At 33.7% G+C, this 23,102-nt stretch overlaps 1 pseudogene; it reads right to left on the bottom strand.

Annotated features, from left to right (window-relative positions):
- Positions 1-3,474: 3,474 nt before the first annotated feature.
- Positions 3,475-22,421, bottom strand: LOC115958281 (annotated as a pseudogene).
- Between the last annotated feature and the right edge of the window lie 681 nt (positions 22,422-23,102).

Genomic DNA, 23,102 nt, shown 5'->3' with positions numbered 1-23,102 from the left:
TTAAAGGAATCTTTTTATTTTATTTTTTTATTTTTTTTTTAGAGAGTTTCAAATATTTATCTGTGATTCTTATGCCTGGTACATGTTCAACAATGATGTCTACCGAAACAATATAATACTGTCCTTCTCAGCAAAAGAAAATATATAATACCGTCCAAATATAGCGGCCCAATTAATCTATAGTGGGATCCAATAGCGACTAGTGAAAGTTGTGGAAATTGAACCTAGTCCAAATTTTTAGGTGGGTTCTGTCCATTTTGCTTAAATTGAACCAAGTCTACAATTTTTATTTTTGTGCAACAAGTAGGAAAGGAGATTTGAATTTTGATTTTATCTATGAAAAGAAGAAGTTGATAGGCCAAGAATGTATTGATCCATTGTGATGAATTAACCAATTAATTAGACAAGTTAATTAATTAATCCAATTAACATGCAATAAGCGTGGTAGCAGTAGCACAAAAAAAAATCAACTAAGTTAATATGTAGCAGAAAATAAATTGACATAGTGATTTGTTTACTAATGGGGAAAACCTATACGGCAAAAACCCCACCAGGTGATTTTAATGTCACCACTTCCGAGAATTCACTATTATCACAATAAGCGGTTACAAGTAAAGGAATCCTAGTACCTTATACCAACCTACAGTTGAACCCTTACCCCAATACCCAATTGGACTTGTTTTATAGTGAAAATCTCTTATTTTAATGCACGGCTCCCAGTACGTGACTAACCAATTCAATGCGCGGATCCCAGTACGCGGATCCCAGTACGTGGCTTACTCACCAACTTGAGAAAGATGTTGGCTGCAAAGTTCTTTAGTTCATCACACGATGAAGATCACGAAACTCCTTAGTTACAAACCCTACGGTGTATAAATACAGCAGCTTCTTAAAAAGAAAGATGAATTAGGACAAATTCTGTCTTTGGTCACAATTTGCATGAACACAACTTTGCTTCACAATTGCGTAACTTTTGACAGCCCTTAAAACAATCCTTATATATGTTTAGGATTGTGAGAAAAGAAAGCCCAAACATGTATTCACGGATTGTATTGAAATCAGTTCTAAAAAAATGAATTTCATAAACCTCGATAGATAGCTTATCTGTCGAGATAGCTGTCGAGCATCAGGCTTCAACAGCTTTTAAACCTCGATAGATACTAGCTGTCGAGCTTTAAAATCCAGCACTTCTTCACTTGTTTTTTGGACAGACTTGCATGACTTTAACACTTGATCTTGAAACCTTGTTCCTTGAAGCATTAAACACATCCTAGATCTACCTAATTACAAGTAAAGTGCGTTTTGTCGAAGGATTAGTCAATTCTAATTTGATATATGTTCCTAACATTAAATCACATATGTCCTAATAGAAGTAAAAAGGTTTTCTTTCTATGGAAGCAAGGTCTATGTTATGTACTAAACCCATATGTGAAAGAGGAGAAAATATAGACCTAAGAGTTTATAATAAAACAAGAGGTGCACAACTTGAATAAGAGAGTCAAATGGACAATTTTACATAATTCCATTTTAGAGAGATGGTCTAATCAATTATCAAAGTCCATATAGAACAATAAAGGGAAATTGACTCGGTTCATAATTCAAAATTAGCAAAAAAATTGTTGGCTAATGAACAATCACTCTCTTGGTCTAATGACCTACTGTTCATGAGCAAAAGAATTAATTCGAATAAAAAATTCAACCACCGATTAAAATATTTAATTTTTACTCAATATTCACAATTGTGTCAACAAAACCATTCTAGATCTTTTCTCTCTCTCAAACATATCTAAACTCAATGTCAATCAAAATACAAACTCAAATCACAATTTTAAAACTAATCAAATTAGAACAAAAAAAAAGAAAAGAAAATCTTTAGCCTTTGTCATCTGTCGGTGATCTTTGAGAGAGAGAGAGAGAGAGCATCTGGTCTATCTTGGAGTGGTAGAGAAGAAAAGCAAAAAGAAAAGTGAAGATAGAGAAGGAAAAGAATACGTGCGTGGAGGAGAAAAAAAGAGGAAAAAAATAAAATAAAGAGACATGTGGATGAAAAACAAAATAAAGAGATCAAGGAAAAACAAAATAAAGAATAAGAAATTAAAATTGGGAAATGCTACCACAATATTTTTATAATACTTTCACAATAAATTTTAAGTGATGGGTTGTTACTAGTTAATACTGGTGAGAAAAAAAAAACAATTTAAGTGGTGTGTTCAAATTAAAATCAGTAACAACTTACCACATATGATTTGTTGTGAAAATATTGTAAAAATGTTAAGAACGTAGCACTTCTCATTAAAATTAGATGATTCTACAACTCATTATATCATTACCACAAGTGCTCCACTAGATTTGTTAAAAAAACATCATTGGAAAATTTAAAAATATTACCGTTGGGAGATTTAAAAAATATATTTGTTGAGAATTTGAAAATTATGATGAATGAAGGAAGATTGAAAAAAAAATATTAAAAAAAGAATGAAGAAATAATATTTAAATAGGATAGAAAAAGGATAGAGAATTTGTTGGAAAGTGTATTTGAAAAAGTAAGTAGACAAAAGGTAAAATAATCTGTTCACTCTTTAAGTAGCACAAAAATTTGAAGAGGCTATTGGAGATGCTCCATAATGCATGTATAAATTCAAATTTTTGGCACTTTTTTTTTTTTTTAATTATTTTATAAATTTACAAACTTCTTTAAGTATCTGACTGTTTCCTCGTGTGTATACTGTCCTCCCGTTCCATACACACACACACCATCAAATTGAACACCTATGCTCACATATGACATATCTATGTGAAGCAATGGCAGTGCAGATCAAGTTAGGAGCATTGCCTGTTCTCACATGGCAATGGCAATGCAGTATATGTCCTTTGCTGGGACTTCATGTGAAGTTAGCTTCATGGAATACATCCAAATTATTTTGAATGATTGTCATCCTGGACTTGTTCTCTACCACTAGTAGATCTTGTTTGAATGCCTAGGCTTTTGTTGTAGTTGTTATAAAGAAATAGTATTGTTTGCATTTGGGAAGCATCCTTTGTGCTTTTAAAGAGCTATAAAAAAGTCTTTTTTTTTTTTGCTTTCAAAATAAATAAGTATTTTGGAAATGCCAACATAGCATTACCTAAATAATTCAGATGGGAAACACCTTTGCTTTGTTGAGGAAAAGAAGAAAGATTAGTATTAATTTAGTAGAAATCCTTAATCACATATAACTTGGGCAAAAAAATAGATACATCATATATATCATAGCACTTCATAGTCCATATGAACTTGGGTTGGAAACATATTTGGGATGAAGCCTCCCATGTATAAAGAAAAAATATAAGAATTCTTTTTAAATTTTCCTAACAATGGAAAAGACCATCACTCCCTAACCTTCACCAGTAGAAGTTCAATTCAAGGCCTTGTTTGAAGGAAGAGCTACATACCACATGGCTAGTAAGATTTGATATACATTACATTAAAATGTGTCAAATTATAAGCATCAAACAAGCCAATGAAGCTAAAACAATTGACTTGAACAAAATTGAAGAGGGTATACAACCTTTATCATTGTGAATGAAGAGTGCTCGGTAGACTGGTATGTTGAGCATGACAAGTAGCAAGTTAAGACTAAGTTGTAGGATCAACTGGTCCAATACCTTGAACTCCAAATACAAAACAATCTTTTTGATTCCCCCAATTAAACTGAAGAAGTTTAGCATCGCAAGTGTTGCTATAATAGTAAATGTGATATTTGAGCTTCCAAACTCTATGATTTCTTGCTCATACCTCTTTGACACATCCTTTGTGACCACCTTTCCTGTGATCACAAATGTTGTTTCAGAGAGGCCTAAACTAATTGCCTAAAAATGGTGTTAATGAACACGAAAAGGTATTTAGTAGTCCTTCAGATCACCCACATTTGTTGCCAATTCCACCAAGCTTTAAGTGTATCCCCATAACTCAGAGCCTTAGCTATGCTACAAGAACTTTTGGCTACAATCATGTATGCAAAGGGCAGGAACCATAGGCTTTTAACCTAGAAAGAGGAGGCCATGAAATCAATAACTAAATGTATTACCGTAAATGGGTCAATATGAAATTTTAATACATTAATATGAGGAATGTGATTCAGCCTTAACGGCCTACATCCACAACAAAAATCTTTGATTGATGCATATTTACTATAAAGTTCTATGCATTATAATTAATTTATTGAAGAGTGTTTATAGTAGGATAAATTTAAGGCTAATCATAGATTAAATTCAAGGTTACAATACTTGCACTACAAGTAAGTACAAGTATGATTATAATTAATTTTCTTACACTCCAAGTAAGATTATGATTACTTTGCTTACACTTTAAATAAGACCAAATATAATGAATATGTACTAGAATTATATTACAAACTTGGACCTTGACTAGAATTAAACCTTGATATATTATAAGAAAAGAATAGTAAAGAGATAAACCTGAGGGAATGTGGAAATGCCATGGGGCAAGCAAAGGGGAGGAACAATCATATAATAGAGTGTTGGGAGGGAAAATGGAGCCCATAATAGATAATTACAATATCCCATTTGGGCACCCAATTTTATCTTCCCATGCCCATATATGAAAGGGCAATACTTGGAGAGAAATATTTGAAACATGCCTTCAGACCACCTCTTTTGTTGAATAAGAACATCATTTGAGGTAATTGGAGCAACACCCAAGAAGGCCTTTCTATTTGGGTGATAATAACGTGATTTCCAACCCCTACATTGGATAGCCAAGCCAGTTATAGAGTCTTCAGACAAGCACCCATAAATTAGCCTCATTTGCAAATTTATAACTATCATGTTCAAGATTAAAAGTTTCATACATATACACACACACTCAAAGAGAGAGAGAGAGAGAGTTCCCCCCCCCCCCCCCCCTCCACTGAGTCTCCTTCTCAATGCTACAACTAGCAAGTATTTTTGATGTTGCTTCTAATTCATTAACAGTTTTATCTGTATTATTTTTGTCTTCTATGTTCCATTCTTTTCTATAATCCTTGGAATACACTTTTCCACAAAGACTTTCTCTTCTATGGAAACGTCCAGTACCACAATACGGAGTTGCACCATATCCATCCATTCCAGCAATCTTAACCTTCATATTCAACCAAGAGTATAATTTGTTACTCCACCAAATAATCCATATAGTTTTGTCTTTCTGAAAACAAAGCTATAGTCTTGGATTACCCACATTATTAATTACTAAAATAGTATATGCATATAAATCATTTTTGGTGATATTGTCATAATTTTGTGGAAATTGCACGAAGGAGATCTCATGGCCTCTCTTTTCATCCAAGAAAAAACATAGTGCTTCTTGTATTGTATCTGCATCATTTGCATACATGTCACAATCCAAGTTGTGGATGAAAGGGGCATTGCTTATCTCTGATGACATTTTTATCTGCACTTTTGAAATGCAAACTTCAAAATACTAGGAAACTAACAATCAATAACATCACCTAGTGGACAAGGTCACAAATACTTACGTCATTACTACACATGCTTACAAACTAAACAAACTTCTTTTTTGTATGCTTATTTTCATTTCGCTTTAGAAATATCATTACATTGAAAAAAAAATTTAAAGAACATGTGTTGCAAGTAGAGTTCTACTGGGAGAATGTAAAGTAAATGTATGTACATAAGTTGAAAGTTTACTAGTGCATTCATAGCTCCAACTTTGAAGTTGTGAGGCCATTGGGGTCTTTTTTCTCGTGCCATGTACACTAGTGTTGGCAATCGCCCTCCATATATATCAACCGCATTTTTGTCCCTTCCATCAATAATAATCTTTAAAAAAATGATAATAAATAATTTTTTTAATTTTTTTTAATTTTTATAAAAGGGTGTATTATGAAATTTTTGGGAAGAATACAATAGTTACCTTCACAATTGACTGGTGATCTTGCTTTGTTATTTTGGAGTTCCATTCTGAAAATCCTTTGTGTTGGTCCCTTATTTCTTTTGTAATCTCTCCCATTTCAACAGTTGAGTCAATCTGATTTTCCATTTCTTTGTATAGTTTCTTTAAGAAACATAAAAAAAAAAAAAAAAAAAAAAAAAAATTGATTAGTAGTTTATCATCATGAAAATTCAATCATTCTAGCTTAAGGGTAATGCATATAGTTAATTGATGTCACATTGCATGGATTAAGACTAAGTATTTGGTAATTCAAATGACCATGCTTGTGAACTAACCATATAATTCATTAAGTCATCTAAACAAGTCTCATGAGGATTTAGATTGTTAATTGAATCATTTGGATTTGAAGAATTTTTCTCTAAATTTATTTGAAGGAGTATTTAATCCAACGTAAACTCACTACCATTCAACTTAAGGGTACTATTAGAATAATGAATTTGTATTATTTTAAAAATTATACACATAATTACACTTTGTATCATAAACTTTTCGAATTCATGTTTTGCCCCTTAAACTATGACTTGTTACACTTGGCATTATGACGTTAAATTTACCGTTACCTTGGATGGAAAAATATGACATCACATGAAAAGACTTAATTGTCTATCTTCTCAATCCCTTAAAAATAAAGGAGAAAATACATTTCACTACTCTAAACTATACTCTTAATTAAACTTTGTACCTTAAACTTTGGATTTCCATTTAAGTCAATAGCAAACTGGATGTCAGGTGTAAAGCGTAACAAGGGTCATAGTTTAGGATGCAAAACATGCATTTGAAAAGTTTAGAGTACAAAATGTAATCAAAGGTACATTTCAAGGTAGTAAAGTGTTATTTCTCTTATTATTTAAGTGGATAAACTAGTCTAACTAAATATACCATGAACTTACCTTGATAGCCAACAATTCTTGGGCATATGTCATGTCTTGAATGTCAATTTGTTGAGCAAAGTAGGCGCTTGGGGAGCCTTGTTGGATATTGAATTTTTTGCAAAAGGGTATCCAATGCTTAGAAAAACTAAAGGCCTCTAGGAGAGCATAAAATGTCAACTCCGACCCACCATCATCTGAAAGGTAAATACTCAAATTTTCAAGTGGATAATTGTAGGACATGACTGATAAGATTGTATTAATCACCATAGTTGGTGGCTCCTTCTTGGGGTTTGCCGTGCACACGAAAATGTCAATACATGGTAACTTGTCTTTGTATCTGTAACATGCAAAGAAAGTATAAATTGAGGGGAAAAAATGGCACAATATTTTCAGATTTTATCCCAAGAATGTCATATAGCCACTATGATGGTTCACACTTACCATGTGGAATTGAAGTGAAATAAATAATAAAATAAAAATTTTCTTTACTGAACTTGTTTTTTAGAAAAGATTTTTCACTCTTTGAATTTGAATTTGCTGAATAATTCTCTATTTAATGTTTGGTTGATAAGAAAATGTTTGGCATATACAAAGATGTATTTAAAAAAAGGAGCAATCATTTTTGTTAGGTTCTAAGAAATAAGGAACTAATGTATTAGAACTTCAATTTGTATTATGTTGGCAAACCATGATCAAAACATAGAGTCTAGGTTTAGGCTTGCTCAAAGTATGTTTATTTGTAAAATTGGAATCGAATGATTGCAGAATTTATTGGACTAAATCTGTAAGGCTCGATCGATCGAAAATTAGACTCGATCGATCAAACCACGTGCAGATTTATTTTTCTGCAGAATTCCAGTTCAACCCAAACTCTACTTAAATGTATTAGGGTTCAAGTAAAACTCTCCTATATATAAGGGAAACCCTAGAACGTTTTTTGAAGTTGTTTTTAGAGAGATTAGAGTGCCTCTTGTGCCTTTTTTTGTATTTAGGGTTTTATATCCAAAGGCTTTCAAAAGGTTGCTCATATTGCTGTTTGTGTAAATCTCTTGTGAGATCTAGAGGAGCTTTCCTTTACACAAACTTAGGGTTTTCAAGGAGGAGATATTATCTACACCTTGATGATCATCTCAGTTGCTGCCATTGAAGCTTAAAGAAACACAAGCGGGTGTGCTTGTATCTGGTGGTGAATCCAAGAAAGAAGGAGTCCGTGGATTCGGAGCTTGCACGTGGTTGTGTTAGTAAGTTCTACTGGTGGGTAGCAATAAGAAGTCGAGCGTGGGGGCTTGTAAGTCTTATTGTATGAACTTCGATTCTTTCAAGATAGTGGATTCAGGTTTACCTTGAGGATAGTTAGGTTAAATCCTCCCCAGGTTTTTACCGGTTTGGTTTCTTGGGTGATCATATCTTTATGTTATTTATCTTTCCGCTGCTATGCATGATATGATTATTGTGATTGTGATAACCTAGATTTGTTAAATTGGACTAAGTAACAACTTGGCTAATTACCTAGGTTAATCCAATTGTGTTTTTAAGGGGTCTAAAAACTATCAATTTTATTAACTATTAAAAGTTGAAAGATTAAATTGTAAAATGAGACAAATTTTATGCACTCGATCAATTGATGAATCAAACTTGAAGGATTTGATTGTTATTTTTGAAAATTTTGAGACTGAATTAGATAGCACGTCAAATTTTATGGAATAAAGTTGATGTTTGCATATTAGTCATTGAACAAAGTTTAGCTACAAAATTGATTGTAGTATAAGGCTACGACATTACTTAATATCCTTTTATTGGAGGTAAATTTTGACAAATCTACTATTATATTACATTTTCTTCTTATATCCTTTATGCTTGCAAAATTTCTAGAAAATTAAAGATAAATAACTATGTCATTAACAAATTATTCAAATTGTAAGTTTTTGTAGTTTAAAATTATGCATAAAATATAATTTTGTAGATTATGTAGTAAATTATATCCGAATGACACAAGATTTGATATGTGTACTAAGAGCGTAAAGAACATATAATCCAGCGGTTAGATTTTTGAAATATGTAATAATGTTAATGATATTAAGTAAGATTGTAGCCTTAGACTACAACTAATTTTGTAGTTAAACTTTGTCCTTAGTTATTTTAAAATTTCTTAACTTTGGTCTTATTAAGAGTTCAGACAGAATATATCATGTTAATTGATTTGACCCAAATTATTTCAGATAGAATATATATTTACTATTTTATATCATGATATTTTCTAGGATTTATCTTAATAAAACTATGATTTGACCCAAATTATTTCAATTTTTTCTTTCCTTATTTTCATTTATATAATTATGTTAGGTTGATATTTTTGAGATTTTGGATAATTTTTACATATATTTTTGTTATATCTCAAATTAATATTGAATTAGTTGAGTTTGTATTGTGTGGATATATACTGAATTTCATAGAGAGCACATACTAGTAGGATCTGAGCTTTAAAAACAACCATAAGAAACCACAATTGTGACTAGACTACCATTCAGGACCAGTTTGATGCATTTAGGGGTTTAAGGTGAAAACTAAATTGAGGCATTTTATATATTTAAATATGATTTAAACAATTTTATAATATTTTATTTTCTTATTATAGATGCAAAATTACTAATTAACTTGAACCACATAAATTTTTATTTATTTATGAGAAATTCTATAGCCACAAAAAATTTGACAAAACTTTTCACACCTATTAAACCCACCACTTAAATTACTGTTTTGTCTACCAATAATAGCTAATAACAACCTACAACTTAGGATTTATTGTAAAAATATTGTGAAAAATGTTTTGGATGTAGATTTCCCACTCTTTTTTTTTTTTTTTTTTTTTTTTTTGTTTTTTATTTGATAATTATTTATTTATTTATTGACTTAATATTTAGACTTAATTAATACTATTACTATAAAATAAATAACCTTATTGGTTAAAATTTGAGTTCTTTTTTCTACTTGAGGTCTTATGTGACCGTCTCATTTTCCTATACTATAGAGCCATAGATTCGGCCTACTACCACTACAATTTTGGTCTGTATTTTATGATCTTTTTGTATGATTTAAATATATTTTTTTAATCAATATTTCATAACATGATCTCGATTTTTATAGCAAAAACAGAGATTTTGCTAATATTGAAATCATTCTTCATATATATATATATATATATATATATATATATTACTTTTCCTTTAAATTCTCCAACCACATCAAATTTACTGTATCAATTGGTTATCTTGATTGAGGTAGGTGCAAAATTAATTTAGGGACCAAAATGAGATTAGGCTCAAAATGTAGGGACCAAAAATGTGTTTTCACCTTTTTAGTTCCTTATATTTTCTAGGATTTCTACCAATCTATATCTATATTCTATATATATATATATATATATATATATAAACTGAAACGTAGCATTTATTGTTGCTATGCTCTTGTTGAGCTACATTAGCGACCACGTCGTTATTTTTATTAATAAAAAATTATTTTATTTTCATTCATTTTCTATTAGTGTTTTAAAAATTTCCACTTCAAGTTCCATAACACCCATGCCTCCCTATCTCCATTGTTTTCAACTTCCCATGTAACTTCTTTAATGTCTAAAACTCACCATCTCCCCATTTCTTGCCTCTCCCTCTTCTCATTGAACCCAACCATTTCATACCTGTTCAATTGCCATTGTCCCTATAAAATCAAAGAGATCATGTATAAACAGTTAAATGTCCTCTATCTCTCTTAACTGAAAGAGGAATAGTTTTGGATTTAGCTCTTGCAAAAAGCACAGGACCAGTGGTATTAGAACAATGGTTAAGATTATTAGCTCTCTACTTCCTCACTCTAAATCCCAACTCTATATGTCAATCAAATTACACCACCTAACTAATAATATCCTACTTTCATTTCAATTTGACACACTCTATCTCTCATTGGGGCTTTGCTTTTATTTGATGGTGATCTATGGTTTTGAGGTTTTTTGGTTGTGACCCACAAAGGTAAACTCTTTTTTCCTGGTCGCTTTGGTGGTTTTGTGAGGTTTTCTCATGTGGGTTTTTTGAATTAGGTTTATTTATAAGGTATATGTATGCGGGTTTGCTTCAAAGTTGTGCCCTTTGCTTTGATTTTGTGGTTGCGTTCTCTTTTTGCTCCATGTAATATTTGAAAATTTAAGGTTTTGTTATGTGGGTATTTGAACTTTGACCTCTACATGAGGTATTTGTAAATGGGTGCCTTTCAAAAACTTCAAGAGCTATTTTTTTATATTCTGTTTTGTTGGACTACCTTGGTTTTGGGGGTTTAGGCTCATAATTTCCTCTGATTTTCATAGATTATTTACTAAAGTTTTGGTCTTTTTGCGATTGGGTTCTTTGTTATTGATTTATATTGCTCAATTTTTTTCAACTTATTGAATTTTGGATTCCTTAAGCCAGGTTTATATGCAATTCAAGTTTTGTTAGTCATTCAAAAAAAAAAAAAAAAAAAAAAAAAGCTTTTGTTAGCTATTAATCTTGGATTTCTTAAAAAAAAAAAAAGTAGAAATAGATCGATTACTTAGTAACAATGCATTATAGATAAGAGTGTGTAAAATTAGAATATGTTTTGCTTCCTCACTCTAAGTTTCTATGCGTTCATGAGTATGCAATGGTATTGGAATGAAAGTCCAATGTGTATAAAATGTTTTGCCTAAGCCTAATGAGTTATAGGCTTCCTCTCTCAACTATTATAGTCTTTCACACATTTACATTCTATATGTCCAATGCATAATAGAAATTTAGGTTTAGAATTTTTTTTTCCTTTGCTAAGTTCTCTCAACTATCTTATGTGAAATAGGGAAAATGTTTTGTACAGAAACTATTGTTAATTCTCAATTTAATTTCTTCCCATTCTTGGTGTATTGTTTCCGACAATTTAAGTGTGTTCTATTTGTAAACACATGGGCTTTCTACTCTATTAGGAAATTATAGGCATTTTTATTTTCATTATCCACATCATATTTGAATAAACTATCTAAATATTATAATAATGATAATCAAAGTCTTTTCTAAAACGGTTCATTAAATATAAAAGTCGTGTGACTATATGAGTATATTCTTTATTGTTTTAATTAAATTAAATGACAATCAATTGCCTCCACCATTATATATATATATAAAAAAAAACGTTTTAGGTTTTAATTTTTTTTATTTATTTATTATCAATAAACCACAATAATCATTCAAATAATAGTTACATTCTTACTATATATGAAAATATATAGTCCACAAGTATGAGAGAAATATTCAATAGCACAAAAATTTACACCATGATTTTTCTTCTTTTCATTTTTCTACTTCTTTTTATTTTTTATTATTATGTCAATTTGAATTCATTGTTTAATTTTTGTAAAATCTATGTATTCTCTACACTATATTTAATTATGACGTTTCTAGGGTATGCTATATATTTGATGTCTGATTCAAATGATTTCTTGACAAAATAGTTTTTGAATAATTTGATAAGTTGTGTTATATTTCTTTGAATTTTTTTTAGTAATGGTAATTTATTAATTTATGCAGTAAAAATTTTCTTTTGACAATTCACAAAATGATCCTTAAAGAACTATTATTATAAATTTTTTACTTTTCAATAAGTTTAGCCACAAATGATCATTAATAATATTCTCATGCATCGTGTGGATTTGCGGCTAGTAAAAAAAAAAAAAAAAAACTCAAGACTGTACTAAGATTAAAATCATGTTTCAGAGGGATACATATACACAGACATACTGTATCAGTTGGTCACCTTGATGGGTTGCCAAGGAAAATTATGAAAAAAAAGCCTAGAAAATAAATAAATAAATAAACTAGGAAGTTGCATCAAGATGAAACTTTCCCTGTATTCAACTCAGATTATTGGCTACAATTTCTCATGATAGGCCACAAACTGAATGATCCCTCTTGATAGAAATTAATTAATTAATTAGCCAAGTTATTAATTAATCAATTTATCATGCAAACGCGTGGTAACACAAACAAATCACCAATAAACTAATTAAGCAGTAGAAAATAAATAACACGGTGATTTGTTTACGAATGGGGAAAACCTAATGGCAAAAATCCCACCGGGTGATCTTCAGGTCACCACTCCCGAAACTCCACTATTATCACAACAAGCGGTTACAAGTAAAGAAATCCCAAGTACCTTACCAACATACAGTTGAACCCTTACCCCAATATCCAATTGGACTTGTTCTATAGTGACAGTTCCCTTTTCTGATGCACGACTCCAAAGTACGTGACTAACCAATTGCGCAGATCCCAGTGCGCGACTTCAATCACCAACTAAGAAGATTGTTGGTTGCAAAGTTTTTCAATTCATCCACACGATGAAGATCAAGAAGATGCTTGGTCACAAAACCCTACGGTGCACATACACAACAACTTCTTCAAGAGAAAGAGATGAACTAGGGCAAGAACTTCATCTCTGGTCACAATTTGCTTGAACAGAGTTTGCTCAAAGCTTGTGCAACTTGTGAACTGTTTGACGGCCCTTAAAACAATCCTTTTATATGTCTAGGGTTAGGAGAAAAGAAAGCCCAAAGACATATTCACGAATCCCAAGAAAATCATATTAGAATTCTGAAATTCTTAAACCTCGACAGATAGGAGGTGTCGAGCAGCTATTGAGCAGGTGTTGAGCACATCGGGCTTTGAACAGCTTTCTTAAGCTCGATAGATGCAGCTGTCGAGTTTTAATGAATTTGCACTATCAGTTTGTTTTCTTGGACAGACTTGAAGGCTTCAACACTTGATCTTGAAACAAGGTTTCTTGAAGTATTTAAACACATCCTAAATTTATCCAAATACAAGTAAAGTGAGTTTTGTCAAATGATAAGCCAATTACATAAAATCATGACATATGTTCTTAACATGTGAAACACATATGTCCTAACAATCTCCCCCTTTGGCAATCCGTGACAAAACCACAACAAACAAATGAGCATATGAGAGAAGTCATAAATCACTCAACTCATATTCACTTGTTGAATACAATAAAATCTATCCTAACACAAACTCTTGAAAAACTTTGCAAGAAGAGAGTTTATGGCAAGTAGACTTTGACAATCTGTATTTCTGAAACACTTTAAAAAAAACTCATCAAGGCATTTTTGTGTGAAATAGAAATAATAGATTGCATACAAGAAATAAGAAGCATGTGTATAAAGGGAGAAAAGAAACAACACATGAAGGGTAGGTGAAAGAAAAACATACATCAATATAAATAGGAGTAAAGTACAATGTATGTCAATAAATGGTCACAAGACCTCATGTACAAGAATAATGTATCTAAAAAGAAAGAAAAGAAGATACATAATATCCTCACTACATCCCTCAAATGATCATATGAACACTCCCCCTAACAAAATGGTCCTATACTAACTCTCCCCCTAAGAATGACTACTCTCATATCCAAAACTACTCCCCATTTTTGTCACGAGTGACAAAGGGTAAGAGTGTCAAGTAGACATCTAATCGGTAGAGCTAGCATCTCCATCAGCATCATTCGAAGCATCATCGTCATCACCATCATCATCATCCTCATCCTCAGAATCAGAAGCCACGGGAGAAGGTAGTGAAGGAGTAGCTTTATGTGCAAAACCACCCATGGACGTCTGACGCCGTGCAATACGACCGACACGAACGTTCACCTGATACAACTCCGTAGAGAGTGTATCTAAGTGAGCATCCATGCGTTGTAGCTGCGTCATGATGTCTCCTAAAGTCACATTGCCCGAAGAAGAGGGAGGAGCGGATGTGGATGGAGCAGAACGGGATGGAGCTGAACGGGAGGGAGGAGCTGCTAAATCCGACTGCCGCGATCGAAACTGGGCCTCGCTACGTTTAACGGTAGCGTAATCTATGGCACACATGATGGTGAAATGGTCGAAAGAGGGAAAAGGAACGGAAAAATGGCGTAAGATCCTCGTGATAGCGGAAGGAAAAATGAGCTTATCACGGGAATCCGAATCTAGATGAACATCTATAATAGAAAGAATGAAATGAGAAGGGAAATCTATAGTAAGATGCTCAAGAAGAGATAATAAAAATCGAGTATGAGGCTCTGTAATGGAGTTATAGTGAGAGAGTGGATGCAAAACAAAAGTCATCACCATGTTCATGAATCTAGGACCTTTAGCAAAAGGTCGACATGGTGTAAACAGATGCTTACCCCAAACAGAAGGGCGCTCACAGAAAGCAGACATGAGCTCATCCCTGGACATAGTCCTCAGACGCTCACAACTAGCATAGTCAGGAAACTATATCCTAGGGACCTGAAGCACATCCGTAACAAGTTGCAGTGTGATAGGAATGCGCGTACCTCGAACGCGAGTGAAGAAAAGAGGTACTGAACGATCAATCCCGTGCATGTTGGAGTAAAACTCATGGATAAGCACGAGAGGATAGGTGATCGGGACGTGACACAGTGACTCCCATCCCCTACTGTGAATGACAGAGGGAAGGTCAATGTCGGCAAAGTTCGACAGAATGACTCAGCATTTCGAATGAATGCCTCGTCTAGAAAAATTCTCCGAGAATGCCTTAAAGGCATCATCATGACGGAACCGAATATGAGATAGTGTAGGATCAGAGGATGAAGAAGCTCCGGAACGAAGAGGGTTCCGGGCTAGAGTGGATTTACGCTTAGGTGTCATAGACACGACTAACGTAAATAGAAAGAGAGGGAGAGAAAAAAAGACAATCAGAAAAGTCCCAAAAAATTTCAAATATAACAAGTATATTGAAAAGAGAGTACGTATGCATGGGAAAATGCATGAACATGTGACATGCAAAAGAAATTGCATCATGGGCTCAGCCTAATCCAAACTTATCAGCACACAAACAGATAGCACATATCTAAATAAATGAAAATACTATTATAATGCTAATGTGATGCAATGTATGAGGTTTTAAACTCATTTAAGTGAAAACCCATCCCAAAATTTCAATAATAACTCATCAATTTTGAAAAACCCCAAAATTTTTCAAAAACCCTAAAACCTAGGTTTCAAAACATGAAATGCATGAATGTGAAAGGATTAAAAGCTTACCAAGTGAAGAAAATCTTGAAAAAGCTTGAAGAAACCTTGAGGAACAGTTAAGGGAGTGAGATGAGAGAGTTTGAAAGAGAAATCAGAGAAGTATCGAGAGAGAGATCGAGCAAAATGATTTTCGGATCGAACAGAGAGCTTAAATAGTGTAGGAGTAAATCTTGACAGATGAAGGTGTCAGGAGGTGTCGAGATATCTGTCGAGGAAGGTGTCGAGAAAATGAACATCGATAGATACATGTATTAAGGAGGTGTCGAGGAACAAAACAATAGACACCTGATCAGAATCTCAATCGATCCATCAGGTGTCGAGAAGCTATCGAGGAGGCAGAAGCAATCTCGATCGATCCAACAGGTGTCGAGAAGCTATCAAGGAGGCAGAAGCAATCTCAATCAATCCAGCAGGTGTCAAGGAGTTGTCGGGATTGCGATAAGAAAAGGCTGAAGAAGCTTGACAAACAGCAAGGTATCGAGGAGGTGTCGAGCCAGCTTTTAAAAACAGTTTTTCAAGATGAGAAAAACACAGACATAATGCAATCCAACATGCAACTCAACCAATGATCCAATCAACATATTAAGCTCTCAAAATCATCTCTCAATAACAATTTTAAGCACATGGATCTTCAAAAAGAAACACACACACACACACACACACTAAACAAGTCTAACCAATTTTATATTTCAAAAAACAAGTCAAGACAGTTTAGTGAGCATATATTAACACATGTAAAACCTTGTGATGGCCAAATCACATTTTACCTGCACATGTATCAAGAATAGCAAAGAATATTGCGCGTTGTGTGTGAAAAACATTGCAAGATTGCATATGTGTATACATGTTATGACGATTTGAGATATGAGAAAATCACTTTAACTCACACACAATCATAACTGCTTGATGGGGACTATCACCTTCAAGGTACATCCTATAACTCCCACATCTCCTAGAATACACGCTTGCAATCATTTTTAAAGCATTTTTGATCTTTTTACTTTTGATTTTTCTTTGCATATTTTTCTTTTAAGCATATCATACATGGTTATATTAGAGAGAGAAAAGAAATACCCAATGATATTTGACATTCCAATTTTGCTATGCCTAAGCACACAAATGTCATTGACACTGCACTTTTGCTATGCCGAAGCATACAGGTGTCATATTATGATTGGCGGGCAACAGTGGTGAGATGGTTATTAATGCCTTTCTCTCAGAATTTTTTAGTCCTTCCCGTCAAAAAGAGTGATACGAGTGTTAAGTACAAGAGATAGCTTAATCTTACTCATCACAAACAAGAGCCACAAAGCTCACTTGCTTAGTTGTGTACAGATATGCTTATCTAAGCTACAAATGATACAAAGTTTAGAAAACTTTGTTTCAATGGCCATCCAAGGTACACAAGTACCAATGTACACAAAACACACACTGTTTTTGTATTTTTCAAAATTTATTTATTTATTTTTATATGAAAAACAAAACAAAGCAAAACTTAAAAAAACAACGAAAACATGTTAAACAACCAATGCATAAAAACTAGACTGACTCAAAACTTGAAAGCAAAACACATAAGTAATGCACACACAAAAACAAGAAGAGAGAGAGAGAGAAAAGTGACAGAAACACTTGGAATCCTGTTCCTTCCACACCTTGGAAGAAACTTTCCTTTGATTAAACCCTTGAACCGACGGTGAAGGGGAAAAACTGTTCAAGTTTGAAAAGAACATGAGGGCTTTAAGAAGATCTCCAAGGGGAGCAAAAGAGGATTGAAGCTGATTCTAGTTCCCAGATGCTATCATACCGTTGCTCTATTAAGTGGTAAGCCACTTGTAGCAATTTGGTCGAGTATGACCGGTAGCTCCACAATGATGACAGAGATGCTGCTTCTTTTGTTTAGGCTTTTGAGAGTTAGCCTTCTTAGCTCTAGGGTTTTTAACATCTTTCTTCTCAAGTTTAGGGGGTGCTCCTAAGATAGATTTACCCTTGTCTATGTTCTCACTAGCTAATTCAGTTTTAATCTCATTGCTTAGTTGTGCACAGAGATGCTCATCTAAGCTACAAATGATACAAAGTTTAGAAAACTTTGTTTCAATGGCCATCCAAGGTACACAAGTACCAATGTACACAAAACACACACTGTTTTTGTATTTTTCTGATTTTTCAATTTTTTTTATTTTTATATGAAAAACAAAACAAAACAAAATTGAAAAAAACAACAAAAACATGTTAAACAACCAAAGCATAAAAACTAGACTGACTCAAAACTTGAAAGTAAAACATATAAGTAATGCACACACAAAAACAAGAAGAGAGAGAGAAAAGTGAAAGAATCACTTGGAACCCTTTTCCTTTCACACCCTGGAAAAAACTTTCCTTTGATTAAACCCTTGAACCGGTGGTGAAGGGGAAAAACCGTTCTAGTTTGAAAGGAACATGAGGGCTTTAAGAAGATCTCCAAGGGGAGTAAGAGAGGATTGAAGCTGATTTTGGTTCCCAGATGCTATCATGCCGTTGCTCTGTTGAGTGGCAAGCCACTTGTAGCAATTTGGTCGAGTATGACCGGTAGCTCCACAATAATGACAGAGATGCTGCTTCTTTTGTTTAGGCTTTTGAGAGTTAGCCTTCTTAGCCCTAGGGTTTTTAACATCTTTCTTCTCAAGCTTAGGGGGTGCTCCTAAGATAGATTTACCCTTGTCTATGTTCTCACTAGCTAATTCAGTTTTAATCTCATTGTTCTCAATTTTAACATTATTAGCAGGATGAAGAAAAACAGTAGTACTAGTAGAAGCAGTATTAGAGGAAGAAAGACCATACCCTAAACCTATTCGATCTGAAGCAGATTTCTGAATGCTGAGCATATCATCAAGCTTTGCACTTGAAGTCCTCTCCAATTGAGCTCTGACTTGAAACTGCTCCGGTTCAAGCTTCTTGGTCTTCTTAGCCAAGAAATTGTTCTCGAACCTCAGTGCTCCAATAGTTTGATTAGCCTCATCAAAATTTGTGGAAAGCTCCTCACGGTCAAGTTCCACATCACTGAGCTTCTTGGTGGTTGGCCTATACAGTTTCTCATGCTTCTCAGAAAGCTTGTACAGTTTCTCATAGGCTGTATGTATGTCATCTTGATCATCCATCTTCTCAAATTTGGATTCCACCAATTTCTCCTCTTCAACCACATCTACAATCCCATCAGTAGGATTAACACTGGCAGTGAAGGCATTCAAGATTCCGTCATCCTCATTGTCGAAATCATCCTTAGGCTCGATGTCGCTTAAGGTAGTAGCAAGTGCCTTGCTCTTCCCAATACTCTTGAGATATGTAGGACACTTATGTTTCATGTGACTGAAGCCTTGACACCCAAAGCACTTAGGTCCTGTGGGAACAGTGTACTGACCACCTTCTTTAGCATCCTTCTTCCCTTTGTCTTGGCCTTTAAACTGAGAAGAACTAGATTGCCTGCGGTCCTTGTCGAAGCCCTTTCCATTTGTGTTCTTCATAAACTTCTTGAACTGCCTGGTGATGTAGGACTTCATCTTGGAATCTTCATCATTTGAAGGCTCATCTGTCTCACTGCTCTTGGCCTTTAAAGCCATGCTCTTGCTTTTACCCGACTTGCCTATTCTTGTCAACCCTAGCTCGTAGGTCTGTAAGTTTCCAACCAGCTCAGTCAGAGGAATCTTGTCAATATCCTTCGATTCCTCTATTGCCGTAATCTTGGCATGGAATCTCTCGGGTAGAGATCTGAGCACTTTTCTTACAATCTTGGGTTCAGGAATGGTTTCCCCAAGATTGAAGGCTGAGTTCACTATGTTCTTTAGCTTGACATAGAACTCATCGAATGACTCATCCTCCTCCATCTTTATCTTTTCAAAGCTTGTAGTGAGCCTCTGAAGCTTTGAGTCCTTGACAGCCTTAGTACCCTCATAGGTTGTCTAGAGGATGGTCCATGCTTCCTTAGCAGTTTTAGTAGAGGATATCTTCTTGAACTCCTCATTGGTGACTGCACCGAATAAAACATTCAATGCCCTGCTGTTGAAATTTGCCGCCTTGATCTTGGCTTCTTCCCAATCGGCCGACGCTTCCTTTGGCTTAGTCCAGCCAATCTAGACAGCTTGCCACACCTTTTCATCTAAAGACTGCAAGAAAGCTCTTATGCATACTTTCCAGTACGCATAGTTAGTGTCATCAAATGCATACTTTCCAGTACGCATAGTTAGTGTCATCAAATAAAGGAGGTATGATTAATGACTCTCCTCTATCCATGACAAACAGGGGTCAATGGATCAATACAGCAAAGATTAAACTCTAATCAGAGTGTGCTTGCTCTGATACCACTTGATAGGCCACAAACTGAATGACCCCTTGTGATAGAAATTAATTAATTAATTAGCCAAGTTATTAATTAATCAATTTATCATGCAAACGCGTGGTAGCACAAACAAATCATCAATAAACTAATTAAGCAGCGAAAAATAAATAACACGGTGATTTGTTTATGAATAGGGAAAACCTAACGGCAAAAATCCCACTGGGTGATTTTCAGGTCACCAGTCCCGAAACTCCACTATTATCACAACAAGCGGTTACAAGTAAAGGAATCTTGTTCGCGAAAAATAATCTTCAAGCTCACAGAATCGTAACAAGTAGTAAAGTGTTTTTAGAAAACGAATGTCGAACCCACAGGGATTAACTATGTTATTGAATACCAAAATTCACTAAATTAATTACTATTTGGAAAATAGAAAATAAAAGGAAGTTTTACTATCTAAATTAAATAAAAAAATTACGAATAAAAAAAAATTAACAAAGCGTAAAAATCTAAAAGTGTAAAAAAAAAATGATAAGAATGGATCTAGAGCGATTGATTTCACCTAACAAATCCCACACAATTTATTCTTCCTAGTTATTAAATTCTAATAATCTCCACTTGATGATTAAAAATTCCTCAACTATTCAATATCTTCTCTCGAATAATATCAAAAATATCTTCAACTAACAATTCCATATCTCTATGCAAATTTAATTAATTGGAGACTCATTATGTACTTTGAATTTTTTGAAAAATCACACTAATCGCGGTAAAGCATCTCTACTTTCGCTCAACTAATGGTGTTTAATTCTAGAACTAAAATAACAAATCACCTCTCGGTCTCATTGTCATTCAATTGATCAATCAATAATTCGTAAAAAGAAATATTAAGCATTAAGAATAAGAATTAAACACTCAATCATGGAAATATTAAAAATAAAATAACTTAGAATATAAATTGTGTGTTCATTGCTAGACTACATCAACGCTCTAGAAAATAAAATTTGGTTCATAATCAAATTGAAAAGAAAACAAATAAAACTTATGTCTTTCATTTGAATTGGTTGATCAAGCTCTCGCCCTTTGTCCTCAGAAGGACTCCAGAAAAATTCTTCAATGCGGTGCCTCCAGCCCTAGCACTAGCCTCCCTGAATTTTGCCCTAAAGAGCCTTTAAATAGGTCAAGGAATCCTATACAAGTTGAATTCCCATTTGGAGAAAATCCCAGATTTTTAGGCTTCACTTTACCGACTGTTTTGGCCCATTTAACTTCAGAATTTGGACTTTTGGTAAACTACAAAGTTGTAGCCCTTTAAATTAAATTTCCAGCCTAACTTGAATCATCTCGATTGGACATTTGAACCCAAAGTTATGCTGAAAATACTAACTGATGTGCAGGCTGAAATCCTAATCCGAATTGGACTTGGATTTGGTGCAAATTTCCTTTGATTCCTTACTCCAATTGGACTTAAATTTAATTGGGTTGGTCTTCTCTTAAATTCATGCCTGGCTGGATGTAAGTTGACTTGATTCAATTGGCCTAGTCCCACTTTGCATGTAAAGCCCTTGTAGATTAATATGAAATCTTCTCATTCCTTCAAAGCACAAATGAATAGATAAATACAAATAAAAATCAAATCAAATCAAAAGAAATAAAGGAAAACTAACAATTTTAATAAATAAGAGGATAATAAAAATCATGTAAAAATTACACTTATCAAATCCCAAGTACCTTACCAACCTACAGTTGAACCCTTACCCCAATACCCAATTGGACTTGTTTTGTAGTGACAGTTCCCCTTTCTGATGCACGACTCCAAAGTACGTGACTAACCAATTGCACGGATCCCAGTATGCGACTTCAATCACCAACTAAGAAGATTGTTGGTTGCAACCTGTATGAGAGTCTTTCCTTAAAAGGGTAATTGTAAACAACCTTAACACAACAAGACTGAGTGAGTATCCAGTACAAACCGAACCATAGCTCAGCCATGAACATACCAATCCAAGCCTACCTCCCTTGCTCTCCCGCTCTTGGAATGTGAGTCAATTTGTAAAACCATATCAAACATATTCCCACAAACACTGTGGAAGCAAACACCTTATATGCACCTCTAAATCTTGCTTCCTTTCTCTTAAACAGTGGAAGTAGTGCTTCTTCTCCACCACCCTCCTTTCCCATCTTCTGTGTGCATTTCTATGGTCTCTGTGTGATGTAATCAATCTAAATCTGGCAAGAATGTTTCTATCTATTGTTGAAAACCTGATATTTCTCTACTGAAAAGACAAAAGCTTTTTGTCTGGTAGTAATATTAATTAGAATAAACTACCATTCACATTTACTGTTTCTATTTATAATTTCATAACTTTATTTTTTAGGAAAATTATTACTTTGTATTTTACTATTAATGTTAAGAAGATTTGAATTGTAAATTGTGCTATTAATATAAGATTTGTATTGTAAATTAAATTGTTAGGTTCTAAAGACTTAGGTATTTATGTATTTAGAACTCTAATGTGTATTGTTGGCAAACCATGATCAAAACAATGCGTTTAGAAGTGTTTTAGTCTTGCTTAAAGTTTTATATTTTATGTAAAGTTGGAATCGAGCTAATGCAGAAAGTATTGTGCATTTCGGCCTAGCTCGATCGATCGAAGCTTAGGCTCAATCGATTGAATCTTAAGCAGAATGCGTTTTTCTGCAGATTTCCAACTCAGCCCTAATTGTTTAAAACGTTTAGGGTTTTCTAATTTGTCCTAAGTATAAAAGGCAAACTCTAGCTACGTTTTAGTGTTGCTCATATTGCTGTTTGTGTAAATCTCTTGTGAGATCTAGAGGAGCTTTCCTTTATACAAACTTAGG

Source organism: Quercus lobata, chromosome 8 (assembly GCF_001633185.2).
Source record: "Quercus lobata isolate SW786 chromosome 8, ValleyOak3.0 Primary Assembly, whole genome shotgun sequence".
Lineage (NCBI taxonomy): Eukaryota > Viridiplantae > Streptophyta > Magnoliopsida > Fagales > Fagaceae > Quercus > Quercus lobata.
Note: the sequence above shows the minus strand (reverse complement) of the source record. Positions and strands in the feature narration are given on the sequence as shown.